The 12,148-nt window shown below is 40.1% G+C and overlaps 2 long non-coding RNA genes across 5 annotated transcripts in view; one reads left to right on the forward strand and one right to left on the reverse strand.

Annotated features, from left to right (window-relative positions):
- Window positions 1-12,148, forward strand: part of LOC135301777 (uncharacterized) — a 16,243-nt gene continuing 4,095 nt past the window's right edge. The window contains exons 1-6 of one of the 3 annotated variants that reach the window (XR_010363511.1): window positions 1-326; window positions 1,808-3,739; window positions 4,638-4,764; window positions 8,674-8,819; window positions 9,647-9,965; window positions 10,051-10,205. This is a non-coding gene — a long non-coding RNA (uncharacterized LOC135301777). Of the gene's footprint in view, window positions 327-1,807; window positions 3,740-4,637; window positions 4,765-8,673; window positions 9,966-10,050; window positions 10,206-12,148 lie in introns of all 3 variants that reach the window. The other 2 variants (XR_010363512.1, XR_010363510.1) reach the window with 2 other exon arrangements.
- Window positions 11,208-12,148, reverse strand: part of LOC135301778 (uncharacterized) — a 21,895-nt gene continuing 20,954 nt past the window's right edge. For both annotated transcript variants that reach the window (XR_010363514.1, XR_010363513.1), the window contains exons 3-4: window positions 11,714-11,851; window positions 11,208-11,331 (exon numbers count right to left, since the gene is read on the reverse strand). This is a non-coding gene — a long non-coding RNA (uncharacterized LOC135301778). The remainder of the gene's footprint in view (window positions 11,332-11,713; window positions 11,852-12,148) is intronic.

Genomic DNA, 12,148 nt, shown 5'->3' on the forward strand with positions numbered 1-12,148 from the left:
AAGGATAAGGTAACAGTGTGAAACAAAATATAAAGTCTATAATCTTTGAATATATATAACTTCTGCTATATATAACTTCTCTTCTAGAAGAGACAGTCCGTGTTCCCAAACACTCCTGAGGCTCAACGTAAAACAAATAATTCCCATGAATTAAAAAGGCAATTAACACCTCCACAATGTCATCTCTTCAACATGGTTATGTGTGTGAAGTCTGAATGCATTTACAGCACAGTCATGAAGATGAGACCACATTGGCCACTGGTGTGATAGGAGCAAAGACAGTTACCAGTTCATGTCCAGGCTATTGAAGCAAGCTCTCAGAGCAGGTCAGATGTTAGACATATCTTGCAGTGTCTTCTAGGACATCACTTTTTGTTTTGCTTGCCCCAGAGTGTAAAGAGCTTGACATCACATGTAAATGATAGGTTACTTATTATTTAAGCATATACCTAGGTGAGTGTGTGTGAGATAAAAAATCAATTTGGCAATTGATTTTATGTTTCAAAATATATTTAGCTTTTATAAGGAGAAATAAGGTTTCTTGGAAGACAAGCAAATGTGTAATTTTTGTAATAAATTCTACATTCTTTACCCAGAAAGAATCCAGAGGCTTGCAGAACTGGTCATAGTTCAGCAATGGCTCTTAATGGACAAGAAGGCTGAAATAATATGCTTATGAGGAGGGTGGCTGTCACTTCCATCTATTTACCTCTTTGCTAGCCTGGAAAATAACATTTTTCTTTTTCAGGCTTTCTTGGCTTTTACAAATGCTCTAGTAAGCACTGAATGACAACTTCAAGCTGTTTACCAAGAATAGCCAAATGGTTGGCATAATGGTAGCTGTCACAACAGTGGGAAACACTGTATTCCCTTATTAAGTTATAATTTCTGTTAATAAACTCATGTCCTCTTAACAGAAAACAGCAGTACAAGAAGAGAAATCAGCAGAAAAATGTTGAAAATAATACATGTTATTACCTAAAAAAGGCTAACACCAAACTGTGAAAACCATGCAGTTAATCAGGTGATTGAATGTGAGCAAAGTTATAAAATATAAGAACAAACAAACAAAAAAACCAAAAGAATTAAATCAACATCAGCATTTTGTAGAAACATTTCTGATGACCTGAAGAAGTGTTGTCTCTATGGAGTGAGTTGCTACAGACTAGGAAGAAAAAAGTGCTGTGTTGGTACTGTGGAAATATTCCCATGTTACTTGTATACTCACTAGTCTGAAAAAAATAAAGAAATTAATATTATCTGTAAGATATTCTACAAGGAAAGAATGCTCATTTTCAATGTGTGTGTGAGCCATTACCAAAGCTTTTTAAGAGAAGGTATTGATAGAAAGATGGGCATTGATCACAGGTATAAACCTCATGAAGAAACACATGGAAACATTCCAGTTTTGTGGAGAACTAAGCAAGAAAATGTGTTAGGATTTGTTAGGACTATCTTAATATCTCCAGTTTTGCTTCTGAGGACAGCTAACAAGCCATGTACAACAGCCATGGCAATGTTGTCTCTATGAGAGACAGAGAACTTTAGGCTTAGTTCTTGATCAGTCTGGAGAGCCCGCATATGAAATTGAGGAGAGAGAGAATAGTGTAGAGCACTACAGCCTCAGATATTCAACTAACAGCAGGAGATTTTGGAAGCCTGCTAATATTAGAAGATAAATTATATAAATTACAAGGAAGTTGCAATCCTGTGATGATGGTGTATATTTTTTTTCACTACAAAGCTGAGATAAGCTCTAATACATTACCATATTTCAGATTCTAATAAAAGGTTTCTGTGGTTTCAGATCTCTTGGTTCCACTTCCCCATTTCTAAATCATTTTGAACATATTCTGGATTTCCTGAAAAGTAGGATATGCCTACCACAGTAAAGCTTGCAAAGAGATAGGTAGAAGAGAGGAAGGTATGCTTGTATTAAGCAGCACTCACAACATTTGAGGCATCGGGGAGAAAGCAAGCACTCATGTTCTGGGAAGAGGTGAAGAGGAAGGTCTCAGCATTATTCAGTACAGGAAGAAACAAGTCTGGTAAAATTCCTTGGTAAAGGGAATCATTACAGATTTGGGAAGTCTCAGCTTCCCAGGCCTGAGCCATATCCCTGCCTCAAGTTGGGGCAATGATGTTCTTGTTAGCCATCAATGTCTGACAGGGAACTGCAGGGAACTCCTTACCCAGTCCCTGATCTGGGCAGCTGGAGGAGCATTATTCAAAAAGACAGGAGTGTGTCCCAGCTGGTCATCTAGACACAGTTTGAAATGCCAGGCAACAGTTACAGCAGAATGAGCTCTCTGTCTGGCAATATCAGGAGTGCTCTGCTGATATCCCAAAAATATTTCAATCATCCTTCTTGGAAGAGAGATTTTCAGCATTACAAAATTACATTAAAATACAGTTTGATTGACAAACGTCAGAATTCAACTCGGAGATGCAAACTTCATAAACTGACTATGCCACCAGAAAAATGTCCTTGTATCCCAAGCCACTGTTTTTGCAGATGGAGATCAAGAGAGACTGCATATATATGTGTATGCCTCACCTACACATTTACAGGCATTTCAATATTATACTGAAACCTCATGTGTAAGAGCAACAAAGAGGGGAAATCCATATGAGAAGCAGCAACAGATGTATGGCAGGATTTATCTCACCTATCTTTAGACATCCAGAGTGTAGGCGTCTCCATCTGAGCTAGCCAGCCTGTGCTCCATTTATAGTCAGTGGAGAGAAATAGGCACTTTCAGGGTCTGATTTGTCTGCTTTATTTTAGATCACATCCACATTACAAGAGATGAGATGACATGCATCCTGGAAATGCCATTTTCTTTCTATAGATTATGAAAGGACTTTGAAGTATCTAATTTAAACATAAATTTGAATGCTGGCTAAACTAAGAACTAAAAAACTCTTCCTTTTTTTCCCTTTTTTTTTCCCCCAGGGATTTTTTTAGTGTTAGCCTTGTTTCCTGTTCAGTTATCACATGGTGCCATTAAAAAATGTCTATAAGCAAGTGATGAGGCCTATGAGGCCAGAACTCTCTTAAACCATGTTGCTACAGATCTCTTCTGTTCCTGAAACTGAATAATGTTAATCTCACACAGGGATATTAAACCTTTAGAAATTGAAGATTGACCAGAAAAGCCAATCAAAAAAAGCAAAGCTTTATTTAGCTCAATATGCACAGATCTGGTCATCCTGCACCACAGTTAGCTGTGATATGGAGTGGTTAACCAAGTTACCAGCAGATCCAAGGACCCAGTATCTGGCATGGTTATTAGGTTTTCATGGCCAGATTTTTGCAGCAGGGGGGCTGCAGCAGTGGTTTCTGTGAGAAGCTGCCTGATGCTTCCTTCATGTCTGGCACAGCCAGTCCCTGGCGGCTCCAAAGATGGACATGCCACTGGCCAAGGCTGGGCCAACGGGAAGTGGTGGCAATGCCTCTGTGGTAATGTATTTTAAAAGAGTTTAAAAAAAATGTTGTTGCACAGTTGTAATTGCAGCCAGTGAAGAGTGGAGTGAGAGCCCATGACATGAACAGCCATGCATACACAAAGATCAGTGGAGAAGGAGGGGGATCAGGTTCTCCAGACACCAGAGCTGAGATTCCTCTGCAGGCTGTGATGAGACCATGGTGAAGCATCTGTGCCCCTGCAGCCCATGGAGGACCATGGGCATACAGAGATCCACCTGCAGCCCATGGAGGAACCCCACATTGGAGCAGGTGGGTGTGTAGAGGAGGCTAAGGTCCTCTGGGAGACCCATGGAAAGAAGACCCCCTGTTAGAGCAGCCTGTTCTTGGAGGACTGCACCCCATGGGAGAGTGACCCACACCGCAGCAGTCTGCGGGGTGCTGCTGCCCCTGGGATGAACTCATGTAGCAGCAGTTTGCAGGGAGCTGCTGCTCGTGAGATGGAGCCACATCGGAGGAGTTCATGGAGAGCTCTCTCCCGTGGGAGGGTCCCCACAGTGCAGGAAAGGAATGATTCTTCTCCCTGAGCAGCAGGAGAAAGAGTGACTCTTTGGAAGTCTTCCCTCATGGAAGATGGGACTTCCATTCCCATCTCCCTGTGTTGCTGGGGTAGGCAGTATAGCTGGGAAGGAGGGAGGAGTGGGGGTAAGGTGTTTTTAGATCTCATTTTACTTCTCCTTATCCTGCTCTGATTTTGTTAATAATACATTCAATTAATATCTCTGTCTCAAGCCATGAACCCTTTATTATACGTTCTCTCCCCTGTCCAGCTGTAGGGGGAGCGAGAATGAGAGTGAGAGGAGGCTTTAGTGGGTGTCTGGCATCCAGCCAGTGTCAACTCACTACACCTGGTTTGGAATGGGTATATATCTGGCTAATATATACATTGGCTCTTAATGACCAAATTTCTAATATTGATAGTTATGGGTGTAAAACATCTGAAAATAAAAGGATAAAAATCTTAACCCTAATAACTCTGATTTTTAAGACAGAACAGTGTGACTCTTCCCACATCCATATATTATAAGAGATGACTATGAGTAACTTCCTGTAACTTTCAATGTGTCCTTAGAAAACTTTTGCTGTAGAAGGATTAAACTCTATTTGATCACCTTCAGCTTTCTTTTTTTTTGTGTGTTTTTGTCCTCAGGAAGAGTTTTGGTACACTTTCTCATTCAGACAGGCAAAGTACATGCACCTACTGAATGCCCTTCCTGCCCTGCTCATGCAGCCCCATCCATCAGCTGATCTGAGACACCTGGAGCAGTACAAAGTTGGTATGCTGCAGTATGAGCCTCATGGCTCTTCACTTACAATCTCTATTGTGAGACAGATACAGGAGCTAATTTCCTTTAGCTTCTTACTTTAGCTGATTTACTAATCTGATTTCTAAATTAAATATATGACAAGGTGCATGCTGTAGCAATCTAATTGCAGAACTAGAGAACACCAGAAAATCCTCATTATTCAATACTTTGTTTCACATTCTCACACACTAAAATCTACTTTCCCATTAATACTTTTTCTGCCTTTCATTATCAGAAATTCAATGCCCAAGACAGTTATAGAATTATGGAATGTTTTGGGTTCAAAAGAGCCTTTAAAGATCATCTGGTTTCAATCTCTGTGAGAGAAAGACCAGGGTCTGAGCCTAAAGCAGAGAAAGAATGTATTTTGGACTGAGGATATGTAATATCTGTTGATGGCAAGTAATTTTAAGAGGACCATTTTTTTCTGTTTTCTCTCTGCTTTTTCTCCTCTTTCTTTTAGTAGGAGTTGATGCCCCAGCAGTTGGGCACATTTTTTAACATGACTTCCCTGTAAAACAGGCTTCTGAAAAGACTAATCTTAAAAGCATAATTTACCCTGCTCTCCCTACAACCTTATCCTGGATCTGCTGTAATAACACTATGTAAGTCCAGCCTGATTTTCCAGGTCCATGATTAGCAAGGCCAAAGTCCTCCTAGTAAACCCAGCCAGCCATCATTTTACCTATAAACTCAACACAGAACTGAATGCAGAGAAATAAATGATGGACAGTAACTGCAGGTTCCTACAATGTTGTTTTACAAAATCATTTTACTGTCTACCAAATCTGAAATAGTTTTTGTTTTAACAGCATAATTTAAAGCTTGCTTGAGATTGATCAAGTAAATAATAGTCTGGCAGCCAAAATATGCCAAAGGTACTAAAATTTACATTAAACAGAGATTTGCAGGAAGCTCTGGACTATAAAATCTTTCTGATTAAAGTGAGATTCTTGCTGAAAAGTGTGCATGAGAAAATGAAATCCAGCACCTGTTTGATGTTTACTCTAGAGATTTAGAATTTTCACTGTAACCTTATTCTTGTTTCTGCTGCAAAGCTTTCTCAGGTACAGAGGAGTTGTTCGGTTTTCTTTGCATTCCTTTACCCTATTATTAATTCAGTGTAAAATGAAGGGATTGTTCTGTTATCTGAATTTTTGTTGATGTTTGTGTGTACTATTTACAAGTATGATATACCTATTAGCACCTTGGTTAGGTGCTAATAATCAAGGATCAGGATTAATTGTTCCAGTCTCTGCCTGGGAGACCTCAGATTTAAACAGACAATATAGATGTGGTGAAATCAGAAACATAAGAAAATGAAATAATTTTCCTAATGTCTGGCAAGTGGGGGCAAAAGGACCAGAGCAGGAATAATAATCAGTAAATCTGACTCCAGCTCCAAGATTCATTCAATGAAAAAAATTATCTTCTGAGTTTATTTAACAAGAAATAGCCCCTGATCAAAACAGTTAAATCTAAGCACAATGTGGAAAAAAACCTTGCAGGCTGTATGGAAAAAAGAAGGCGGCAGTGTTATGCATTGACCAGAAATTTGCTCAAGGTGGTCTTTCCTGCTATATCCTATAAGCTCTTGTTCTATTCTCTTCCCACATCCCGTCCACCTGGTGGCACAGTCTCCTCCCTCCCCCCCAGGAGGGCAGAGCTCTGTTTTCCATGGACACCTTGCAGGCAGGAGGGCAAAAGAACTGCCTCATTGAGGGGCAGAGATGGTGCAAGAGATGTGGGTAAAATACACCTTCAGCTGAAGAGCCTAGAAAGACTGGCTGTTAGAGCAACTCTGTCTTCCCTGTCAAACAGCGCCCAAATGATGACATTAATTAATTTTTACTTCTCCAGTATTACTATTATTAATGAAGATTGCTATTGCCACTACTCAGGAGAGCAATGAGAATGCCCAGAAATCCTTTCCAACATCTATCATCAGTCTTGCAGAAATCCCCTTCTTGCAAAGAATTGTTACTGCTAGTGATGTTGTGAGCAAGAAAAATACCAGACTTTATTTTCCAGTCCCAGGTGAGCTTTGCAGAGATGCAAGATCATTGAATCACCCTGTGAATGGAGTATATTTGATTCCAAAGTCATTCATATAAGCTGTCATTAAACCATAAAGTATGATTGGCATAATTTTTCAAAGTTTAGTATTTCTATAGATAGCTGCATCTATTATGAAGGATTCTGTTTAGAGGGAAACTCATGCTCAGAACAATGGACATTTACTAGTTTGGATAATTATCAGTGTTGCTGTTGTGCTCAGATTTAACTTGTTGCTCCAAGAAAGTAAGAGTAAAAACTGTCCTGCTTAGAAGGTAACTGAGAAACTTTATCGAAGTGACAAACTGTGACAGCTGAGGAAATAGGCTTTTATGCACAGGGAAACAAGTGTTAAAGTCAAAACCACACAAGGCTTATTAAAACCATGTTGAGTGTTGGCAGTGAATAAGTGCAGATGGCTTTCTGAAAGCAGCTTCCTGATGGTTAAAAGAATAGGAAATAAAAACAAAACAAAAAAAAACAATTAACAAATTGCCCTTGTTGAGGTAAAGATGGGGGAAAATGGACAAAAAAATTACTGAGTGTCAGGGCAAATTCGCTAGTTGGTAATAATACTGCTTAAAAATTAATAGGTAAATGTACAAGTTCTCAGCTGTCAGCTGCCAAGAATGAAAGTTTCACATCTGGCTAATAAATTGGATTTGTTCTTGATTGCTCAGTTTCCAGTGGTGTTAGCTAAAGATGAAATATTCAAGAAGAAAGAAAAAGAAGGTCTTATCCCTAAGGACTCTTTTCTGAAACCCAGAGAAATATGAATCTTCCTCTGTCTATGCAATATCCCTTGGTATTTCCCTGTACATTTCATTGCATCCACAGGAGGGCTAGAATGCCTGTTTAGAAGCCTTCAGTTTTCCTGTGTTTTGGTTCTTGTGCTATCATCCAGGGAGATTTTTGATATACTCTATTGCCCCAGCCAATGGGGAACCTGCTGTTCATGTACGTGCTGAATGTCCTTGCTGCCCTGCCCTCCTGGCACCTTCCAGCAGCTGATCTGTGATACCTGGAACAGGAGAAAGCTGACATTCTCTGTCCTTCCAGATAAAGTGGAGGGGTGGGACAGGCCTGGGAGGATAAGGAGACAGGGTTGAGAAGGTAAGGTAAAGGGTGGAAAGAGAAGAAAAAAAGGGCTGAGATTCTAAGAATCTAACACTGGGGTGAAGGTTAAAATTGAAGGATGTGTGGTAAAGAAATATAGATAGATGACATTGTCTATCAGAGGTTTTGATAATCCCTATTCCAATTTATGATTCACATTATATAACATTTAAAAGCTTATGACAGGTCATGTGATTCTTCTTTCAGTTACATGAAATAGCCCCCTGCCCCCCCAGTGTTGGCATATTCTTTATTCTTTTGTGCCCAAACAGTTCACTCTGACAGCCTATTTATCACTGCTCAGTCTCTGAAGTCAGGGTATTGCAAGTCCCAGAGTTGTCAATAAACTCACTCATGTGTCTATGAACTACTTTTTGTTTCTTCTCACAGGCTCAGGCATTCACTATTGACTTAATACCATTTTGACAGTACTTTTTAGTGAGGTTAGAAGTTGAACAGTTTTACTGCTGTTGGGCTGCAGCCAATGATGCTTCCATCTCAGCTGGGAGGAAAAAAACCCCCAGAAAGTATAATAAATGTGTTTTTACTTAATTTTTCTATGTCAATCACAGCTGCTACATTTACAGAATAGCACAAGGCCTCACAGCCTTCTGGGCCACATGTGACTCACAAAGAGCTCCAGTATGACTCCCAGGCTGGGGATGCATTTCATAACCAAAGGTTATACTCATGTAATCTCTGTCTCAGGCAGGAAGAGAGTTGAAGGAAGTGCTGAAAGCGAGAGAGAAGGTTGCCCTGGGATTCACTTCAGTGTCCAACCCAGGTGAATCATGGAATGGAAAAGTGGGAACTGTGACTACTCCATGTATGTGATGCATTTTATGTGGCTGTTGGTATGTACTTTGATAAAAGTTCAGTATGAAACTTTACTAAAGTTTTTAGTGTGCAGCTCACGAGTTCAGGGACGTTTGTAGTTGCAGCTTGGATGGGAGCAGCAGTTGTGATGCAAATGTGCTTTATAGGGAGTCCAGGGCAGCAGTGCAGAATTTATCTTGATTTGGGCCTGGATTCATCATCCTTCTTGGCTTAGAGCTTTGTAAGTGAAGAAGATGTTGCTGTACCTCACCTACTTGCTGGAGAAAGGCAGGGACCATTTATGTTCAGGATTGCCATCTGAATTATTGCTTAATAAGGTGACTATAGATACAAGCCTGAGCCTGAGCAGATATGAATCATGACAGCTTTAAGGGGTCACTTTTACCTTCAATTATTAGACATGTTTAGTTATGAAGAATGCTGTGATAAAACCCAGTGAAAGTAAAGACTTCAGCGTGTCAAGGAAGCATTTAGCATACCATGGTGTCTCACAATACAACACAAATAATAGAAGGATTTTTTGTAACATGTTGACCATCAAAGTTGTAATTAGTAAACATTGCCAGCTTCAGGGCGGTCTTTCACAGTCCCACTTCTGAGCTGCAAATTGTTGATGTAACAGCCATTTCAGTAAAGCTGGACAAGCCATCGAGGCTGTAAGGATCAGTGTGCATGTAGAAAGAGGAAATAAATAAGACCCTCACAGACTATTAGGTCTTTAATCTTTTCTCCACATTACAGTACTCTTACACCCAGTTGGTTCAGTCACAGGAAATTAATTTCTGTACACAATCTGGAAGGTCGGTGGTTTGATGTTCTTGAAAAACAAGGGATATGCTGTTAGCAGATGCAAGTGGATGGGGAAAAGGCTGGCCTGAGAATCTCCAAAGAGTCCTGATGAGCAGAGGATATCCTTCTGCAAGATGTTGGAAGCTAGAGAAACTGAAGGACAAAACTGTGTCAGAGTGCCCAACTGTGTCAAGACACCCCTTGCACAGAAGTCTGCACAGAGTAAAGCAAAGTGGTGAATGAACCTCAGCAAGCTTGCTGTCAAAGTCAAGGTAGTGACAAGACTGGGCACTACCCAGAGAATGCCAGGAAGAGTGAAAGCAGGAGGAATGGCAAACAAATGTGACCACACAACAGCAGCCTAAGGCAGATAAGTAAGTGAGGAGTTCCCTGCTTGCTAACATATCTATCAGTCACTTCAGCTGGCATATGAACTCCTCTGGTGTCAATGTTTTTAAGGTCTGGCCCCCACTTGGAGATTTCTGAGGCTGCTTTTTAGGGAGGAGTGGGACTGTGACAGAGCCCACCTGCATTCAGGCACTGGTGAGAGGCTATGTCACAGCAGTGGAATGATGCTTTGGAAGTATCCAGCTACAGGCCAACAAGTAGGCCAGGTAAGTATTAAGGAGACTGTAGCTCTGTGAGCACTGCTTTATACAGCACAGAAGAGGTGAATAATGTGATATGGTTGTATCCACACAACTATGCATCCTTGTTTTCCACATTAGGCCCTCTAGTCTCATTGAGTCTTGATTTATTACCCATTGTTCCCACACACTAGTGTTTGTCACATTTTCCTTTTCCTTGTGATAAATCTCTGTGGTTTAACATCTTGGATCAAGTGTGTGAGACATGTCAGATATGGCTCAAGAGTTCTTAGACCACAAGGTTGTTTTCTAGATTTGTGTGTGAGAACTGAAGCTAGTTTTGCCTAAGCTTTGAGAAGCCCTTATTCTCAATAAGTAATCGTCTTCCCTGCTTAGCCGTTTCTTGCAGAAGAATTACATAAACATGCCTTGAGAATCTGCCAGGTGTAATATCTCTTTTGTTGTGCTTCTTGAGATAACAGAATTAAGCAGGAATATCATCAATTTCTTATTTAATATTCTATTACACCTCATAAAAACAATACCGTCTTGGGTATAACAGGAACAGCAACTTTCAAATTTTATTAAGTTGTTTGGCAGCTAAGGAGCCAACAACTCTCCTTAGATTTTAGATGCAGTGCTGGAAGAGAATCCAGATAAATATCCTTTATGATTTGCCAGAAGGGGCAGAATGGGTGCTACATAGCAATGATGAAAATGCTACTAGCTTAATCATTAGCTACTACAATTCACATCTGGTTTAGGTACATAACCTAAAGTCAATGGCAGTTTAAGTTAATTCACTGGCTGTAAACTGCAGCAGTTAAAAAACCTGATTCATGATCCCTGGTGGATTATGCTGTGACAGCTACTGCTCCAGCTGTGGGAGGAGGTCACCTCTCTAGCCTACTGAAACAAAATGTCACAAAGAAAATGAATCAGAGCTGTAAGGCATTTTCCTCTGATTTGGGGAGAGCTTTTTCATAAGGCTTTTTATTATACAGTAAACTTTGTGCATACCTTGCAGCAGTTTGCTAGGCTCCATTCAGTATCAACCACTCATTATTCAATGTTTCTTTTGCATCCTGCTGATCAAATTTGAGTGTTACAAAAGTTTTGTCCAACTCCATGTAGTTGTATATGGCTTGTGTTCCTAGAAAATGAAATTGTCTGTGGCTTTCATGCATGCCTGTCTACCTTGTTGAGTTCCATTATTGCTCAAAACATGTGACTTACTTCTGAAGACACAGTTTATTAAAAGAAAATTGGCAGAGCTATTTGGAGTATACTTGCTGTGTATTTTGGTCTTGGTATGCATATAGTATTTTCCACCACTGATATCTGTACTAATTAATATACATTCAAATAGCTAAGACAACAAGCTCTAAGGTGAGCGTATCTCTTGATAGCAAGACTGCATCTGTGCTGTCTGAATAACCAGAATACAGATGTTTTCCTCCCAAACACAGCTTCCCCTTCTCTTCCTTCTTTGAAGCATTCTAATTCAGTCTTACCAGTTTTAATGACTGACTTACTTTTACCACATAGAATTTCCATTTCTAGATAAATCTTGCAAATGTCACTGGTATCTGTGATCTGAAAGTTGTAGACATCGGGTCCCTCCATTATGTCCACATTTCTCAAAGACTGATGGTGTATATTCCCTGGCCCAGCTGGGAAAAAAAAAGAGCATAAGAAAACCCTTGGCATTTGTTAAGTTTAATTGCATAATTTGCTCTGAGACTTTTTTGCTGAAACTGAAATATATATTTAAGTTTAGGTCTTCCTGTGCTTTTGTAATGCACAAGCACCTGCCATGTTGCTCTTATTCATTGCTTCAGGCCAGAGTACCTGGGAGGGCAGTACAGTTCATCTGACCTAATCCTTGGAGTAATTCATCCAGGTTCTCTTAAAGTCAGTTTTGAGAAAAACACTTCCAATGTATGATTCATTTCATCCTAATATAGATA

This window comes from Passer domesticus, chromosome 5 (genome assembly GCF_036417665.1).
Source record: "Passer domesticus isolate bPasDom1 chromosome 5, bPasDom1.hap1, whole genome shotgun sequence".
NCBI lineage: Eukaryota > Metazoa > Chordata > Aves > Passeriformes > Passeridae > Passer > Passer domesticus.